The sequence below is a fragment of the Mobula hypostoma genome, chromosome 1 (assembly GCF_963921235.1).
Source record: "Mobula hypostoma chromosome 1, sMobHyp1.1, whole genome shotgun sequence".
NCBI lineage: Eukaryota > Metazoa > Chordata > Chondrichthyes > Myliobatiformes > Myliobatidae > Mobula > Mobula hypostoma.
Window position 1 is genome coordinate 232,110,934 of NC_086097.1, and position 19,995 is coordinate 232,130,928.

General features: G+C 42.9%; 1 long non-coding RNA gene across 3 annotated transcripts in view; it reads right to left on the reverse strand.

Moving 5' to 3' along the window:
- LOC134343473 (uncharacterized) overlaps nucleotides 1-19,995 on the reverse strand; it is an 80,519-nt gene that overhangs the window by 53,301 nt on the left and 7,223 nt on the right. For 2 of the 3 annotated variants that reach the window (XR_010017236.1, XR_010017238.1), the window contains exons 2-3: nucleotides 10,763-10,870; nucleotides 10,282-10,459 (exon numbers count right to left, since the gene is read on the reverse strand). This is a non-coding gene — a long non-coding RNA (uncharacterized LOC134343473). Of the gene's footprint in view, nucleotides 1-10,281; nucleotides 10,460-10,762; nucleotides 10,871-15,751; nucleotides 15,920-19,995 lie in introns of those variants that run through there. The other variant, XR_010017239.1, reaches the window with a different exon arrangement.

Consider the following 19,995-nt stretch of genomic DNA (forward strand, 5'->3'; position numbering starts at 1 on the left):
TGGGTCCATCACTTTCCCTTTCCCCACCGCATATTGCTTTTGGCCAGCTGATTATATTGCTAATGGAGAGTTTCCAATTGTGTCACCTCTAAGGCACCGATGGGATGAGTATCCCAACAGCTAAATGCTATTGGCTTAAGCACAATCTATGAACTTCGCAGTACTTGCAGTCAGTTTCCCAGCTTCCCAATTGCTCTCCCACTGCCAGCAATGTGCTTCTTTAACTGCACCAAAGAAGCAAGATTTGTTTTGTGATCATACATCTGCTGCTCAATAACTCTCACTTATGCCAGGAAAAGAGATAAACCTACCCTGCCTGATATACGATTTGCACATAACAAGCAAATGTTGATGTGTCTAGACTCAGGTGTAAAAAAGGCCCTCTCTTTTGATGGAGAGTGAGAACATGCCGGTCCTCGAGATGGTGGGGTGGGTGGGGTGTTGTGCTTGAAGAAGCAACAGGGAAGATTGCAACATTGGAACAGTGAGGTTCTGGTCTCCACTGGTGTTGTTGCAGGAGCGATCCGGTAATGGACTGTAGTTTTGATGGACCCCAGATCAGGGTCCCTTTGGAGGCTGTTGCTGTTGCTTGCATGGTGGAGGTGGGGAGTGTTGGTGCTTTTGCTAGCACGAGTTGGGGGGAGAGGGAGTTTGATGTCTTTGTTGCTGCTTCTGTGAAGGGTGTGGGAATGGAGTTTACGGGCTTCAATATTCTATCATTCATTCTATGGGGTCTCCTTCCATGGATGTCTGTGAAGAGTACAAATTTCAGGTTGTATACTGTAATCATTCTCTAATATTAACGGAGTCAAAATCTAAAAAATCTGGTATCTTGGAGGGGTTATTGGAAACGATTGAAAGAAAGGTGTTATCCATAATGTGGATTAGGAAGATAGCTTTTACTGACTCCTCAACAATATTTTTGCAAAGTTCTCACATAAGTGCTGAGTTAACTGCTTTAAGAAGACCACATCCTGTAGATGATTTTTTGAAACCCATTGGCATCCAGACATCACCAGTGTCAATGCCCAATTTCAAGTTCACCCTCCTTGTAATACAAAATCAAGTGATTCAAAAAGGATTATTCTGAGTTTAAGCAAATATCTGATAGAGCAATTCCTTCACTCCCATTTGCTCTCTGTTTCTCTTCACCCAGCAGATTACAGTTCCTCAAGTGCATTACCAATTCCTTTTAGAAGTCACTGATTGGAGGCAATGTTCCCTCTAATTTGTAATGACCAGTGTGTACAAAAATCTTTTTCGGTGCAACAGTTTTGCCCAATGACAACACCATGTGCTCACTGAATAATCTCTTCAATAAAAACATTATAAATAAGCCAGTTCTAAAATCGGCCGAAAAATCATTGCAAATTCCATGTTGCCAACACTGTCCGCATCAGTAATTTACATATTACTATTTAACTATTTATGGTTCTATTACTATTTATTATTTATGGTGCAACTGTAACGAAAACCAATTTCCCCCGGGATCAATAAAGTTTGACTATGACTATGACTAGTAACTGGAAAAGGAAATGTGATTGCGTATGATTGTGAAATATACTTAATATGCCAACGAGGTAGACGGTGACAACCTTTCGCGCGCAATTTAAATGTGCTAGTAGCAAAAGATGTGCGTGCACGCACACGCGAACACCTTAGAGAGAACATTGATTGGATGTGTCCATCAGCATTACAGACAAGTTCCAGATTGTACCAGCATTCATCTTTTTTCTCATAATTTTTCTCATTCACCCCGGTAACTTTTAAAGGAAAGTGTACATCTGTGTCCTTTAGTCCAGTGGTCCCCAACCTCCGGGCCGCGGACTGATACCGGGCTGTGAAGCATACAGAGGTGCAGTGGTAGCCGGAGCGCACCCAGCACATCTGCAAGAAAAAAGCTGAAATAAACAAGCTAATTAATTAGGTGTCACCCAGAAGCCAGTCTTCATTAGAGGAACTGAGGTGGAGAAGGTCAATAACTTTAAATTCTTCGGCATTAAGGATCGATGTTTCTCTCTGAAAAGTGTCCTGGGACCAGCAGGTAACTGTCATTACAAGGAAAGCACGGCAGTGCCTATACTTTATTAGACGTTTGTGCAGATTCAACATTGCACCTCGATCCTGACAGCCCTGTCTTTTCAGCCTGTCTGGGCTGGCTTTTAAATTGACCAAACAATGGAACAGCTAAAGGCTCCAGCTCCCCGGAAAGAGGAGTGAACATCGCGTACAGCAAGTGAAATCGGCAGTCGCCTCTGATCTGGGCCAATGTTTACGTGCCGGGCGGCACCTAATTAATTAGCTTGTTTATTTCAGCTTTTTTCTTAAAGATGTGCTGGGTGCGCTCCGGCTACCGCTGCAGCCCTGCATGCTTCGCGGCCCGGTATCGGTCCGCGGCCCAGAAGTTGGGGACCACTGCTTTAGGCCTTTAACCATTCGTTAATGAGCTCATTTACCATCATCTTACTCTCTTTGAACCGCCTATCTTCTGTATCTTTACTCAATCTCCTTTCTTCTTTTCTCCAAGGAGAATGATCATGCCTCTCCAAATAACCACGGAGCTGAAATCTCTCATTCATAGTCTTACAGTCATAAGGCACGGAAGCAAGCTCTTCGCCCCATCTTATCCATACTGATTTTGTAGTCCAGTGAGCTAGTCCCATCTAGCTGTGTCTGGCCCATAATGCTCTGACCCACTCCTAACCATGTACTATCTAAAGGGCTTTTAACCTGCCTCGATCACCATTTTGGCAGCTCATTCCAAAGCACTGCCCTTTGTGCGAAGAAGCTTTGCGTGCCATGGTTGCAGAACTGTTAGTATGATGCTATTACAACGAGGGTCATTGGGGTTTGGAGTTTAATACTGGTGACCTCTGTAAGGAGTTTGTGTGTCCTCCCCGTGGAATGCGTGGGTTTCCTCCGGGTGCTCCAGTTTCCTCCCACAGTCCAAGATGTACTGGTTAGTAGGTTAGTTGGTCATTGTAAATTATCCCATGATTAGGCAAGGGTTAAATCAGGGGTTGCTGGTAGCACAGCTTGAGGGGCTGAAAGGGCCTATTCCGTTCTGTGTCCCTAAATAAATAAATAAAATAAAACTGCCTCTGATGTCCCTTTACATCTTTCGGTTCTGATCTTAAACCGACGGCTTCTCGTTTTTAGCATCCCCTCCCTGTGAAAAAGACTGCGTCCTTTCACCCTGTTCCTGCTCTTCACGATCTGTACCCCTATCTGACCACTCCTCAACTGGAACAATTCATTTTGATTGCATCTGATTAGGACCTCACAAAAGTGAGAAGTCCAGAACTAAATGCAATGCTCCAATAATTCCATAATCAGAATTTCAACAGCTTCAACATAGCCTCTTTGTTTTTGAAATTGTGCCTTTATTTACGATCCCAGTATCCCAGATGCTTTATGAGCCGCTCTTAAAGATTTATAGCCATAGACCATCATGTCCCTCTAATCCCGACCACTGTTGAAAAGCATGCCTGACATCAGTCAATGTTGTGTCCTCTGGTTCTTGTTGTCACAAGCTGTCATCACACTTGTGTGTTTAAATCCATCTGCTCTTTCTGCCAACCTATCTATGACCTCATGCAGTCTGTAACTATCCTCCTCAAATATTTTCCACAATTTTAAGCTTTGAATCTTCCAATTTTTTAAAATTTTACTTGCAAACTAATATCTGACCTTCACATTTATTAGAAGCAAAAACAGTGACCTCAACACTACCCTTGGGAAGACACCTCTGTGTACCATACTCTGGTCTGTAAAAGAACAGTTTATCAGTTATTTCCAACATCTGTCTTTAAGCCGACTTGCTGTTTGCCAGTTTTCACCACAAGCAAATTTCCTGACTGGTGTTTCATTTTTATTAAGGATTATATACAGAGAAAGACTGAACAAGTTGGGTCTTTATTCTTTGGAGTGTAGAAGGTTGAGGAGGGACTTGATAGAGGTGTTTAAAATTATGAGGGGGATAGATAGAGTTGATGTGGATAGGCTTTTTCCATTGAGGGTGGGGGAGAACTCCTCTTCTTGAACTACTTCATCTCGCAAAGCACTCCTTGTATTAAACTCTTCCCTTCGGATAGGATCCTTCAGGCGACTTCCATGTTTCTTTCCTCCCCAAAAGACCACAAACGGGACTACTGTCCGCCAGAAATCTCTCTCTGCCCAGCCCTCTCTAGAACCTTCTCTCCATCCCACCATCCTGATTGGCTGACACAACATTCCTAAGTTGGACAACATGGCGCCTTTAGCCGAAACAAAAACATTTTCTCCAGCAGGATGTACTGCTTTTACAGAAAACTGTTGGAATGAAATACCTCATAGCATAGCAGTAGAAATCGTACCCAGGGCATTACACATGTTATAAGGAACTGCAGACTCTTCATTATCACAATCTGTCACCTTTTGATCGATATTCTGCTTTCCTTTGCCTCTGACCAAGTTTGCCGATAACACTAAATTAGGGGATCTGGTTGGTGGTGCAACAGTTTACAATGAATTCCAAAGCAATCTTATGGCGATGGACTGAGGAATGTGAAATGGATTTCAGCTTGGATAAGTATGAGGGGATGCATTTTGGACATTCAAACCATAGTAGGACATATACAGGGCATTGACAAGTGTTGTGGAACAGAGTGATCAGACAGGTCAAGGCTCACTTCACTAAAAGCAGCCATGCAAGTAGACAGTGGTGAAGGAGGCTTCATCAGTAAAGGCATCGAGTTTCGGAGTGGGGGCATTATGTTGCCACAAAATAAGTCATTGATGAGGCCACAGTTGGAGTATTGTGTAAAGCTTTTGTTATAGGAAATACATCATCAAGGAGAGTGTGCAGAAAAGATTTTATGAAGATGCTGCCTGGACAAGAGGACTTGAGTTATAGGGAGAGGCTGGCCACACTCTTATCCCTGAGATTCATTTTCTTGCAGGCGTTCACAGCAGAACAAAAAAATACAAAGAATCAATGAAAAGTGCCATATAAACAAAGATTGACAATTGATTGATGGCATCTGTCTGTCATGAAGGACAATAGATAGCAACACTGGACTGACCTCTCCAGGGCACATGCCTGAGCGGAAGGTATGGCGATCCTGGGATGCCAAACTCTGAGGGAAATTGTGTCAATGTTTCAACATTTTCATTTTAATTATTTGGAAATTCAATTGTACAACACTTTCCCTTCAATATTATTGAACTAAAACTCTTTGCTCTTGCGTGCTTGTCTCTCAATCACTGGAGGTGTAAGTACAAAAAAAGGTATTGAGCAAATTGCTACACATTAAATCCCACGTCAGTTCCTTCAATTAACAATCCCTTTCACACATTGGTCAAACTGGTGGCTTCGTGCACTTATTCCGAAAACACTGTGTTATAATAAATTAAAACCAGAATATTGTTTAGTCGTTCAACTTGCTCTGCCTGAGAAATGGTGCAAGAGTTAGAAGTGCGGAGCGAGGCTGGTAGGAATTTGTGCTGTATTTTTAATAATTCTTTCACAGTGTGCACACGTTGCTGACAAAGCTAACAACCCTTGAGCTGTTTCTGAGAGTTTCTGATTAGGCCATTTTTAAGGGCTGTTAGGAGAAAGATAAACTGATAGACCTGCGGCTTACTAATAGGCCAGAAAGCATATTCATGAACCAAATGTCTCTGTGCTGTTATTAATTCTGTACTGTCTCCCTGACACGCCTGTCAATTCAGTGGTGTAGAATATTCAGAAGAACAATGCCAGTGAAATGATAGCAAATGTTGATGGAAGAAGTATCGTTGAAGACGACGTCAATGAATGTAGGTAATTTGACTCGCTCATGTTGGAGATGGTTATCATCTAGCACCTTTGTAGCATAATCTTACTTGACCATGTTTGCATGTTGTCTATGCCTTAATGCATGCAAGCAATGTCTGCTCAGAACATAGAAAATAGATCAGTACAATACACGAACAGGACCTTCGTCTAACAATGTTGTGCTGACTTTTGTCCAACAATGTCGTGCCAAACCAATTCAACTAGTAAGCAAATATCTAACTAAAGTGATCTGTTCTGTCTATACAATGTCCATATCCTTCTATTTTCCACACGTTCACGTGTCTATCTAAACATCTCTTAGAAGTCTAATGTATCTGCCTCTACCACCACTCCAGGAAGTGCATTCCAGGTACCCACCTCTCTCTCTCTGTAAAAAACCTACCCCTCCTTTGAAATTACCCCCTCTCACCTTAAGTGCATGCCATCTAGTATTAGACATTTCAGTTCTTAGCAAAGGATATTTTGTGTCTACTCAGTGATGGTGACATGGAAAACCGAGAATGTTGTCTTAGACAAGGCACCTTCCAAACCTGACACCACTCCACAGGCCCAGAGGCATGATCCTGAAGCACCCAAAAGACTGAACCTTTACAACCGTGAATTTAGTTAAGGACTGTTATTGTGAAAGCATATTTATTTGGAATATGGGTTTATGAAAGGGAAATTGAATGTTCCGTACATATACAATGTTATGTTGCCTTAATCTAAAGGGGGAGGAAGTGCAATGTATAGATTTATTTCTTTTACAGCAATGTCCCCTCCCCCCTTAGCACTATGAAGTGATCAGTTGTCTGCGCATATGCTGTTGTCTATGGATGAGCATTGTTCTCTCTCTTTTTCTCTCATTGCAACGCGAACACACCAGTTAAAACCATCTCCTGCGTGTGTGCTTTTATTTTATTGGTCTGTAGTTGCGTATAGGCACAACACAACCTATGCCTCTCATAATCTTATAAACCTCTATCAGACCTCCCCTCAGCATCCGCCACTCCAGAGAAAACCACCCAGCTTCATCCAACCACTCGTTATAGCACATCGTAAACCTTTTCTGCACCTTCTCGACATCCCTCCTATAGTGAGGCGACTAGAACCGTATGCAAAACTCCAGATGCAGCCTAAATATAGTTTTAGAAAGCTGCAATATAACTTACTGACTTTTGAACTCAATGTTTCAACTAATAAAGGCAAGTATGCCATCTGCCTTCCGAACCACCCTGTCAGCCTGTGCAGTCACCTTCAGGGAGCTATGAACTTGGACACCAAGATCCCCCTGCTCATCAATCTTACTCTAAACAGTGTACTGTCTCCTTGCATTTGACCTGCTAACATACAACACTTCACATTTGGCCGGGTTAAGCTCCACTTGCCATTTCTCCATCCAAATCTGCAACTGGTCTATATCCTGTTGTATTCTTTGCCAGTCTTCTATGCCATGTGCCAGAACACCAATCTTCGCAACATCTGCTAATTTACTGGTTCCCTTCTTGAATAATGGAACAACATTAGCTACCTACCAGTCCTCCAGGACCTCACCTGCAGCTAGGGAGGACACAGAGATATTTGCCAATGTGCCAGCCATATCTTCTGTTGTTTCTCTCAATAAGCTGAGGTACATCCCATCGAGTCCTGGATATCCACAGGCCATTTACGAATAAGTGCTGCTTGATGGTAAAGTCCACTCTACCTTCCACAACTTTACTAACAGTTGCAAGTCCATCAGTGGGGCTGATATTTTCCGGATTGACTTTTACTTGCTTTTGTGGGCAAGACACACCAGATTGGCAGGCAGATGCTGTTACTTTTACTTGCTGGAGAAGTTCAGTTGGAAGAGAGCCTGACATTGGAGTACAAGTCTTCAGTCATGTCACAATCAGAATCAGGTTTAATAGCCCTGGCACACATTGTGAAATTTGTTGTTTTGCAACAGCAGCACACTGCAATCTTATTTCTTCTTAAACCCATCACCCCTACATGGGCTTAGGCCGCCAACAGCAGCTTGCTAGAGTGCTCTGTTCTGGGCCGGTTTTTCAAATTGTCTCCAGGTGTAGCCCATCATTGAAGATCCTTCTCCTGACGACGAGGCCTTTGAGGTTTCTGTAGCACTGGGATTTTATGGGATGCGGTTGCTAGGCCCATACCCAATCCTCCTCCTTTCACAGCTGGGCTTTGAACTGTCCATGGCAGAGTAGTACATTCCAATACGTAATAATAAAAACAGCCTGGATGCTGTCTGGTCCCACAGCTTTTCTGTATCCATTGCTCTCAGCCAATTTATGATATCATAGGAACTCAACTAGGTTGGCTGAGATTGATTCCTGTGCTGCTGGGAACCTCCAGTCAAACCCAAGATGAATCATTCACTTGGCACTTTGGGCTGATCTGAATGCAAATGATCCAGTTTTGACTTTATACTCGAATGCTGCCACACATGACTACAAAGAAGTATTTGCAACTAAATCCGTAAGAAGTGCTCAAGTGAATAGACATGTACTCAGAGTCTCTGCCTTGCATTAGGTGAATAATTGTCCACCGTCATTCTTTGCTAGACTGATGAGCTCTGTTCCGGTCCATTGGTTGTGAAGTTGTTTAGCACTTTCCAGTTTATTACTTTTGCTACTTGCCGTGTTGTAGTTTTACCAAGTGTGGGCGCGTGGCCAAGTGGTTAAGGCATTGGACTAGCGACCTGAAGGTCGTGAGTTCGAGCCCCAGCTGAGCAATGTGTTGTGTCCTTGAGCAAGGCACTTAATCACACATTGCTCTGCGACAACACTGGTGCCAAGCTGTGTGGGTCCTAATGCCCTTCCCTTGGACAACATTGGTGTCATGGAGAGGGGAGACTTGCAGCATGGTCTTCCATACAACCTTGCCCAGGCCTGCGCCCTGGAGAGTGAAGACTTTCCAGGTGCAGATCCATGGTCCCGCAAGACCAACAGATGCCTTATAGTTTTACCAGGGAGGCACCTTTATCTGGTGATGTTCCCTGCCCTTCTGCACTGGGTGATCCCCTGGTTGATCCCTTGATTATCCTGGAAATAATGGTAGAGTGAGGTGTACACTAATCCATGAAGTTTCAGGTTGTGGAATACAGTATGTCTCATCATAATGCCACAAGATGAAGTGGAGAGGTCTAAAACTCACAGATGATGGTGCCAGAGTCTTGGGACTTGGGTGAGGTTTAATCGACATGGTCTGTGGATTGGACTCTGCAGTTCATGTTATAATATGTTCATAGTTTCCTTTTTCCTTGCTATTTTGTGCTATTTTAATTGGGGTGGACTCGCTCTGCAGCCTGGAGCCAACGAACGACACAGCACTAAACTGAATGGAACTGGACATTCCTAGGCTGTTTCAATGTGTTTTGGTGTTTTATATTCCATGTGTTTTTCACTCATTCTTTGCCGTTTGGGAGATTTGTGTTTTTTTTTTGCATGTTGGGAGTTTGATGTTTTCGTTGAGCAGGTTCCATGGTGTATCTTTGTTCCGTGACTGCCTGTGGGGAAGATGAATCTCAGGGTTGTACACTGCATACATACTTTGATGGTAAATGTACTTTGAATCTTTCACTTTGAGTCAGAGAGACAGAGTCATAGAACACCAGAGCACAAAACAGGCCCTGTAGTCTGTGCCGAACTATTATTCTGCCTAGTCCCATTCACTGGCACCTGGAACATAGACCTCCATACCCTTCTCATCCAGGTACTCATTCACACTTCTCCTAAATATTGAAGTCAATCCTGCATCCACTACTTCTGCTGCAGCTCGTTCCACACTCTCACTACCCTCTGAGTGAAAATGTTCCCCTTAAATAGTTCACCTTTCACCCTTAAGCTATGACCTCTAGTTCTAGTTCCACCCAACCTCAGTTGAAAACTAGTTTGCTTGCATTTACCGTGCCTACATCACTCATGATTTTGTATACTTTTCTCAAATCTCCCCTCATTCTCCTCATTGTTGTAAACACTGGCATGTTTATTGGACTGAATAGCCTGTTTCTGTGTTGTAAAATAGAGTAAAATTAATGCTCCCCTGCTACTGGAGATGAGATGTATGTGTAGTGAAAGAATCTTAAAAATCTCTGGACATTTTGTGGTAAACTATGAAGAGTACATTTGCCAAAAGCCTTTTCTTCTCTGTATCCGTCGTGCGCAATACTCAGAAGCTATTTTGATACGAGTGTGAGTTGGACTTGGAGTCATAGAGCCACAGAGCAGGCCCTTTGGTCCATCTAGTCTGTGCCAGCCTGGTGCTACCTACCTGCACTCTGACCATAGCTCCCTGTACCCCACTCATCCATGCACTATCCAAACCTCTCTTATTTGTTACACTTGAACTTTCATCTACCACTTGCACTGGTAGCTCATTCCATGCTCATGCTCCCTCTGAGGGAAGAAGATACCCCTCAGATCCCCCTAAAATATTTCACCTTCCACCCTCAAACCTGTGACCTCTAGCTCCAGACTCACCCAGCTTGAAGGGAACAAGTCTCCAAGCTTAATATGTTCCCGAGAGATTCATAATGGAAACTGGATGCACACTGGCAGATGCAACACTGAATTCAACGGAGACACGGCAGGGTTTTGTGGACATAATCTGCGGTAAGTTCATTCAGCTCAGAAGAGGTTGTAAGTGGCCAGCCAAAAGCTGTAAAGGAATCAGAATCAGAATTGTGATTTTATATATTCCACCGATTCCACCAACGTGTGCCACTGAACACCACAGGAGTTCCTTTCCCCCTGTGGCTATAAGCCTCTATAACTCCTCCTCCTTAAGTATTTAGGTACATAGTTGCAGTACACATCTGTATTTTGCACTATTACTTCTTAATGCATATTTTATTTTCTCTTTCGCACCTCCATGCTTGCATTTTGTATTTTAAAGTAGATATTTCTGACCGAGTAACCTTACATCAATAATTTCCTTTGGGTAAATAAAGGTATATCTTACCTTAAACAGGAACATATTGTGATTTCAAACACAAAAGATTCTGCAGGTAATGGCAATCCAGAGTAACACATACAGAATGCTGGAGGAACTCAGCAGGCCAGGTAGCATCTATGGAGGGGAATAAACAGTCAACAGTTTGGACGGAGATCCTTCATCAGCAATCATTTGATGATTCCCCTTCGAACAGTACGAATAGAATCATTATTTTCTGGCACTATCTGCAATTCCTATTTAGATTGCTGTTCTCTGAATTCACACTCAAATGTGGTGTGGTTGAGGTCAAATGAATGCACTTTTGTGAAGATTCCCTAAGGTAAAGAGGCTGCTGATGCTCATTATCTACCTACTCACAAAAAAATGGTGAATTACTGGAGGTCTATTGGCTCTGGAGGACTCAAAGGTGAGTTTACCGTTTTGAAAGGAGTACAGAGAAATAGAGGGAAAATATCTCTGCAAGGAGAGGATAAGTCCTTTAGAAATATTTGCAGATTCTTATGAAAGCAAAATGAGTATTTTCCTTTTACTGTAATGTCATTTTCATAAACCAATGCATTGAGGTTCCCTGTTCATGTAGATCTGGGGTTTGCAACCTGGGATCCATGGTTAATGGTCAGGGTCCATGGCATAAAAAGAGGTTGGGAACCCCTGATGTAGAATGATATGGCCACGCAGGTGTGAACTGTGAGTAAACATCTTAACCCACAACTTGTGCGTGAGAAATATAATAATTGTACAAGGGTATGTCACCACCTGTTTTCCAACCTGCCTGGAGTAATTCATTTTGTTTACCCTCACCCACCTTCTCCAGTCTCAGGAGCCTGAAAAAAATACTTTTATTATTTGCAATCTGCACACAGAGGTAGTCATTAAGGTTGATGCGTAGTTTATTGTTGCTAGTCTAGCTGCCTACCCCAACAGGTGCCAGGCACCCTCCTGTAAAATATTGACCCTGAATTATGTGCACAGGCAATGACGAATTCTGTTTACATGTACGACTGCTTTCCTTTGCACCCAGCTTGTACTGGTAATAAAAGTTTATAACTATATGTTACCTTCAGATTCATTCCTATCCTCCCATCTTGGCTAATAATCTAAAGGTTTATTTAGTTAAATTAGGTTAGGTATCGTGAATTGGATCACTGCTGGTAAATTAAATGCAGCCTCGAAACCCAGCTATTTATTAAAAGAATGAATTGGCCGAGTGCCCAGTTTTGGGAATGTGTTTCTCATACTCTCTGCAAACCTTGGACATTGGCAAACAAATGTTTCTGAAATGTTTTTTTTCTTTTTCTAAGCTGAAAATGTCACGCAGCCTTGAGAATAAAATAAATGAAATATTTAGACCAGCTGAAAATGATAACACATGAATGTGTTTTATTCTGCAAAAAAGAGCAGTTGAGATAAATGTAATTGGTCGACAATTTTGTTTTTGAGCGAAAATGCGAGCACAGAAACCATGGAAGATTGCGCAAGCGCTGGAGGGGAGGAGAACGGCTCGGGAAGAGGAGGAGGGTTTTAGTCTTGTTTGATGCAGTTCAGTTGAACAAAGGTTGGAAAAAAATGTTAGACGGAGTCAGAACAGCGTTGAGGGGAAAACAACATGTCCTGTTGATCCTTTCAGCTTTCCCATCTATGCAATAGTAAGAAAATTATTGGTGATGCTCAGCATTCTGTTGCTCCTTGTAGTTCAGTGGATCAGTCTACTGCTCAGGAACAGGAACTTATCCTGAGACCTTTTAGAATGCAGGCTTATTCTTCCGATATCAGCCACACCTGAAAATTTGAGGTCACGCGCAGAGGATGAAGTACTTGGAGGTCTGATAATTCTCATAAATTAGCAGAAAGTCCTGGTCTGACACTTATATGCCAGCATGGCATTGGGTCATGCAGACCAGAATGGCCTAGATCTTTGGCTGTGATCGTACCAGGAACCTTATGGCTGGCCTCAACGTCCTGAGCCAGCAGCAACAGAATCATTGCCCTCGCTCCTGGTCACTTTCAATGACCTTAGGTGGAAAGTGCTTGCTCATGCTGGGTGAAACAGGATCAGGATCATTGATAAAACTCAGTCCATATCTGATACCGATAGAACACAATACAACATGTAGTTAATATGTTTTGCGAAGAGGACTATAAATACGGCACGTTGGCGACTGGGTGGAAGAAGAAAAGAACAAAATAGTTTTTAAAATATTTTTGTATAATCATAGATTAATAAGAACAAAGGAGGCCAGGAGCCAATTGTGCTCATGCCAATCTCTACAAAGAGCTCTTCAATCCACTACTCCTGACATGGCATTATGTAATTCTTTTTCTGCTTCAGGTACATGGCAAATTTTGCTTTGAAAGCTATCATTGAATCTGTTTTAACCAGCCTTTCAGGCTGTGCTGCTTGCTGTGGTTTTGGTTTTAAATGGATATCCATGTCTGAATATCACATAGGTGTTTTTAAACTTGGACCAGGATCTGGATTCCTATCACTTGCTGGAGATTTGCAAATCCAGAGCGAACTAGCAGTAAAATTGCTGGAATTTACCAACATTAACAGCACATGGCCCGCTTGTTAAGAGCTTGCATCTCCAAATGGGCTTATAAATTTGTGATGACCATGTTATTTCATTTCTGGTGAAATACTGGGTCATAGCACATTGAGTCGTACAACATGGCCACAGGCTCTTCAGCCCAGTGAATACTGGGTCATAGCACATTGAGTCGTACAACATGGCCACAGGCTCTTCAGCCCAGTGAATACATTCTAATCATTGTGTCCAGACAGTCGGCCCCAGTTTACTCTCTTTAGCCCGTATCCCTCTCAGCACTGTCCCTCCATATACTGATCCAGGTGCTTCTTAAGTGATACTGTTATACTCACCTCAACCACTTCCTCTGGCAGTTCGCTCCATATACTCACCACCCACAGCAGTAAAAATTTGCCCCCAGGTACCTATTAAATGGAGGGCTATGGTCCCAGTGCAGGTCGATGGGAGTAGGCAGTTTAAGCAGTTTGGCATGGACTAGATCACCCGTAGGTCCTGTGTCAGTGCTGTACTTTTCTATGACTCCACGACTCTAAATCTATGCCCCCTAGTTTTGGACTCCCCTACCTGGAGGGAAAATATTCTTACCACCTACCTTATCTATGGCCCCAATAATTTTAAACATTATTATCAGGTCACGCCCTCATTAACCCACGTTTCAAGGAATAAAGGTTTAGCCTCTGCCTAGGACCCAAACCCTCTAGTCCTGGCAACATCCTTGTAGATATTTCCTGCACTCCTTCCAGTTTAACCATATCTTTCTTGTAACAGGGTGGCCAAAACAACACAGTGCTTCAAGCGTGGCCTCACCAACAAGTTACACAGCGCCAGCATAAAGTCCCAACTCTTACACTGCCTTTGACACAGTAGACCACAACATTCTCCTGGATCACCGTAAGAACTGGGTTGGTCTCTGCAATAGTGCCCTTAATTGGTTTTGTTCATGCATCATAGAGAGAAAATTTTTTTGTCTGTCTTGGAGACCAGTTTTCTAAGAATTACAATGTGCTGCTCAGGGAAGCTGAAAGGGCAAGTAACATTATGAAGCTTCCCACCCACTCTGTCCAGGGAACACTTGTCCTACTTCCATCACCTCTAGAAGGCTATGCAGCATCCACACCAGGACAACCAGATTCAGAAATTGTTAATTAAAGGCATCTGTTAGTCTTGCGAGACCATGGATCTGCGCCTGGAAAGTCTTCGCTCTCCAGGGCGCAGGCCTGAGCAAGGTTGTATGGAAGACCAGCAGTTGCCCATGCTGCAAGTCTCCCTTCTCCACAACACCAATGTTGTCCAAGGGAAGGGCATTAGGACCCATACAGCTTGGCACCAGTGTCGTCGCAGAGCAGTGTGTGATTAAGTGCCTTGCTCAAAGCCACAACACGTTCCCTCGGCTGGGGCTCGACCTTCAGGTCGCTAGTCCAATGCCTTGGCCGCTTGGCCACGTGCCCACAATTGAAATTGTTACTCTTCCTCCAAGCAGTGAGGCTGATCAACATCTTCAGCCACTAAGTCACCCCTCCACACTCCCAACCACCACTACTTTATCATTTCCTGTCAGTTACCACATGTATGGACACTCCCGTGCCTAGTATTACTTTATGGACATACAATCAATCTGTGTTTATAAGCTATCTTCAGTATTTATATTTATTTTGGTTTTTTTAAAATCACAATTGTGCTCCTTATCTTATAAAGGATATTTCTGAGCTGTATTGGATCTGGAGCAACAATTATTTCATTCTCCTTTACACTTGTGTACTGCAAATGACATTAACTAATCTTAAATCGTGAATCTTGAATCTTGGCCCCCTGCTCTTCTCGTTACACACGCACCCCTTAGCAGACCTCATTAGAGAGCATAAACTTCATTTCTAGAGTTCTGCAGATGCCACACAATTGTATATTTCTGTTGAGCCTGATGATGATAACACCCTCTCTCTCTGACTTCTGGCATGGCTGCAATATACAAATGGATGAGCAATGATTTCCTAAAACTAAACAAAAATAAAACTGATATACTTTTGGTCGGTCCCAAAACAGAAAGAGGTAAACTTCTTGATAAACTTGAAAACTTGGCTCGGCTTGTAAAATCAGAAGTAACAAACCTGGGTGTTCTTGATTCAGATTTGAATTTTAAATCCCACATAAAGGAAGTGACCAGAGCAGAACTTCTACACTTAAGAAATATTTTGCAAAGGTGCAGTATGTCCATTCCTATCACATGGTGATGCTAAAAAACCAACTCACACCTTTATATCAAATAGACTAGATTACTGCAATGCACTTTTTACTGGCCTTCTAAAGCAACCTATTGACAGACTTTAACTCATTCAGAATACTGTGGCTGGACTTTTAACTCAAACCAGGTTGTTGAAGCATATCTCTCCCATATTAGCCACTCTGCATTGGCTTCCTCTGTCTTTTAGAATTGATTTTAAAGTTCTCTTACCTTTTTGAAAGCTCTCAATGGTGTGGGACCAGAGAACATCACAGAATCGCTTTTGTTCTATAATCCTCCCTGAGCTCTCAGTCGTCTTCTGCCGGTCTCTTAAATTTAAACAATCTCCCTCAAAAGATAATTGGCAGGTCAGTATCCCAAACATTGGAACTCAATACCTAAAACTAAAAGGGATGCAGACTCAGTTGACGCTTTTAAGTACCAGCTCAAAACCTATTTATGTAATCTTCCTGGTGAATGCAGCAGGCCAGGCACTATTTCAGGCCGAGACCCTTCGTCAGGACTAACTGAAAGAAGAGCTAGTAGCTCTTTTATGTGTGTTGCTTGAAATTCCAGCATCTGCAGATTTTCTTGTGTTTGTGTTGTATAATCTTTCGTTTAACTCACGTCATTTTGTCTTCAATTTTTATGTTTGCACTTTATCCCATTGTAAAGCACTTTGAACTACATCACTCATATGAAAAGTGCTCTGTAAATAAGATAATATTATTATCGCAGTCAATTTTTTGACTGATAAACACTATTTTCATTACCCTCTTTACCTGTGATGCCCATTTCAATGATCTGTGTAGTTGTACTTCCAGATTTCTCTGTTCCATTTCCTCCCTATTGCCCTACTATTCATAGCATAAGTCCTCTGCTGGTTTGATTTTCCGAAATGCATCACCTCATGCCTACCTGCATTGAAATCCATTTTCCACTCCTCTCCTCCCTTCCTTCACCGATTAAGATTCTGAGTATTTATTTATTTCGAGGTACAGAGCGGAATAGGCTCTTATGGCCCTTCGAACTGCATCTGCCAGAAACCCACTGATTTAACCCTGGCCCAGTCATGGCACAATTTAAGTGACCATGTAACCTACTAACCGGTACATCTCCGCCTGTGGGAGGAAACCTGGAGCACCCAGAGGAAACCCATACTCACATGGGAAGGAATGTACAAAATTGCTTAGAGAGGACCCCAGAATTGAGCTCCGAACCCCAATGCCCCAGGCTGTGATAGTGTTGTACTAACCGCTGCACTGCTGTAGCACCCCAAGATCCCCCTGTAGTTAAGATAACCTGCTTCATTATTAACAATTTGTCTCCATTTCATGTTGTCTACAAATTTATCGTTCAAGCCTTGTGTATTTACATCCAAATCATTGGTATAAATAACCAATACAAACAGTCCCTGTGGCATACCAATTGTCGTCGACCTCCACTCCAAGAAACAAGTTTCAACCACACGCTCTGCTTTCTATCTCGGATCCATCTAGCTATTTAGCCCAGAACATAGAACAATACAGGACAGGAACAGGTCCTTGAGCCCACAGTGTTGTGCCAGACCCGCTAAAAAGCAAATCAAAAACACCCAAATACTAATCCCTCCTATCTACACAATGTCCATATTCCTCCATCTTCCTCCCAATCACGTGCCTATCTAAATGTCTCTTAAAAGCCTCTGATGTATTTGCCTCTACCACCACATCAGGCAGCATGTTCCAGGCTTCCACCTCTCTCTGAGTAAAAAAACCAAACCCTCACATTCCCTTTGAACCTACCCCCTCTTATCCCCAATGCATGCCCTCTGGTATTAGACATTTCTACCCTGGGAAACAGATGCTCCCTCTCTAATCTATCTATGCCACTCATAAACTTATAAACCTCTATCAGATCTCCCCTCAGCCATTGCCGTTCCAGAGAAAACAACCCACGTTTATCCAACCTCTCATGATAGCACGTGCTCTCTAAACCAGGCAGCGTCCTGGTAAATGTCTTCTGCACCCTCTCCAAAGCCTCAACATCCTATGTATAGTGGGGTGACCAGAACTGTATGCAATGCTACAGATGTGGCCAACCCAGAGCTTTATAGAGTTGCAACAGAACCTCTTGACTTTTGAACGCAATGCCTTGGCTATAAAAGCAATAATTCCACCCTATCTTAACCACCCTATTGACCTGTGTAACCACTTTCAAGCAGCAATGACCTTGGATCCCAAGAACTCTGCTCAGCAACACTGTTAAAGATCTTGCCCTTAACAATGTACTGTCTCCTTGCATTTACCCTACCAAGTTGCAACACCTCACATTTAACTGGGTTAAACTCCATCTGCCATTTCTTTGCCCATATCTGCAACTGGTCTATATCATGCTGTATTCTTTGCCAGTCAACTACACTATCCATAACTCAACCAATCTTGCATCATCTGCAAACTTACTAACCACGCAAATACATTTTCATCCAGGTCATTTATATACATCACAAACAGCAGAGGTCCCAGCACAGATCTCTGTAGAACATTAATTACAGACCTCCTGCTCGAATAGGTCCCTTCAACCACTATCTTCTGTCTTCTATGTGCAAGCCAGCTTGAATCCAAACAGCCAATTCACCATGGACCCCATGCATCCTAATCTTCTGGATGAGCCTCCCATGAGGGACTTAGAAAATGCCTCGCTGAAATCCATATAGACAACATCTACTGCCCTACCTTCATCATTCTCTCTAGTCACCTTGTCAAAAAACTCAATCAACTTGGTGAGACATGACCTGTCCTGCACAAACAAGAGAAAACCTGCGGATGCTGGAAAACCGAGCAACACGCGCAAAATGCTGAGTTCTGCCAGCATTTTGCATGTGCTGCCCACACAAAACTATGTTGACTCTTCCTAATTAGGCCATGGGTTTCCAAATGCTTATATATCCTATCCCTGAGAAGTTCTCCAGCAATTTCCCTACAGCCAACATGAGACTCACAGGTGTATTGTCCCAGGATTTTCCTTGTTCCCTTCTTAAATAGAGGTATAATATTAGCCACTTGCCAGTCCTCCGGGACCTCACCTGTGGCTAGAGAGGACAAGAAGATACTGGTCAAGGCACCACCAATCTCGTTTCTTGCCTTCTTCAATAATCTGGGGGAAATCCCATCAGGCTTTAGGGACTTAGCTCCCTTAATACTTATTAGGAGGCCCAACACTTCCTCGTCCTTGACCTCTAAATGCACTAACATATTTATACACTCAGTACTGATCTCCATGTCCTTGAGTACTCATTAAGTACCCCATGTACATTCTCTGTATCCAGACAAGTGTTTCCCCCTTTATCCTTGAGTGGTCCTACCCTCTCCCAAGTTATCCTCTTGCTCTTGATGTATGTATAGAATGCATTGGGATTCACCTTAATCCTACTTGCCAAGAACTGTTCATGGGTCCTCCTGGCTTTCCCAATTTCCTTCTTTAGTCCTTCTCTGGCTTCTTTATACTCTACATGTGCTTCATTTGATCTTAACTTCTGAGGCTTAACATACTTTTCCCTTTTCTTCTGGACTAAAGTCATCACCTCTCTGGACATCTGAGGTTCTCAGTTTTCCATCTCTGCCCTTCTTTCTAACAGGAACATACCTCTCCTGTACTCTGTGCAATTGCTCTTTAATCACCCTCCTGTCTGATGTGGACTTGCCAGAAAAAAGGTGTTCCCAATTAACTCTTCTTAGTTCCTGCCTAATGCCCTACTCCAATTTAAAACTCTTCCACTAGGACCATACCTATCCTTATCTATAGCTATCCTGGAAGTTAAGGAGTTGTGGCCATTGTTCCCAAACTGTTCACCTGGCCAGGCTCATTATCCAACAACAGGTCCAGTACAGCCCCTCCTCCTATTGGACCAACCACATGTTGATTTAAGGAACCCTCCTGGATAGACTTAACAAATTCTGCCTCATTTAAACCCCTTCTAATAAGAAGATCCTAGTTTATATTAGGGAAGTTGACAAAAGCCCTGTTCTTTTTACACAATTCTGAACTCTGATGGCATATTTGTTCCTCAGCGTCCCAGTGGATATTGCGGGGGGGGCGCGTGGTATAGTACAATCCTATCAATGTGATTGCACCCTTCCTAACCCTGAGTTCCACCCAAGTGGACTCAGTGTCTGACCCCTCCATTAGGTCTCCCATGAGCACAGCTCTGACATTGTCCCTGTGAAATTATTAGTAGTGGAACTCCCAGCCCCCAGCCCCTTACCTCCTTCTTTATCTTTTCTAAAACTTCGAAAACCTTGTACATCCCTCTCTCAGCCAGGTTTTAGTACAACATCATAGTTCCACGTACTGATCGATGCTCTAAAGTTCATTACCCTTACCCAGAATATTCCTAGTGTTAAAATACACACCCGTCAAACTATCTGACTCATCATAGCTGTTAGTTCAACTTTGCTTTTCAATTCTTTCCCTGACATTTACCTTCCAGTCTGAGC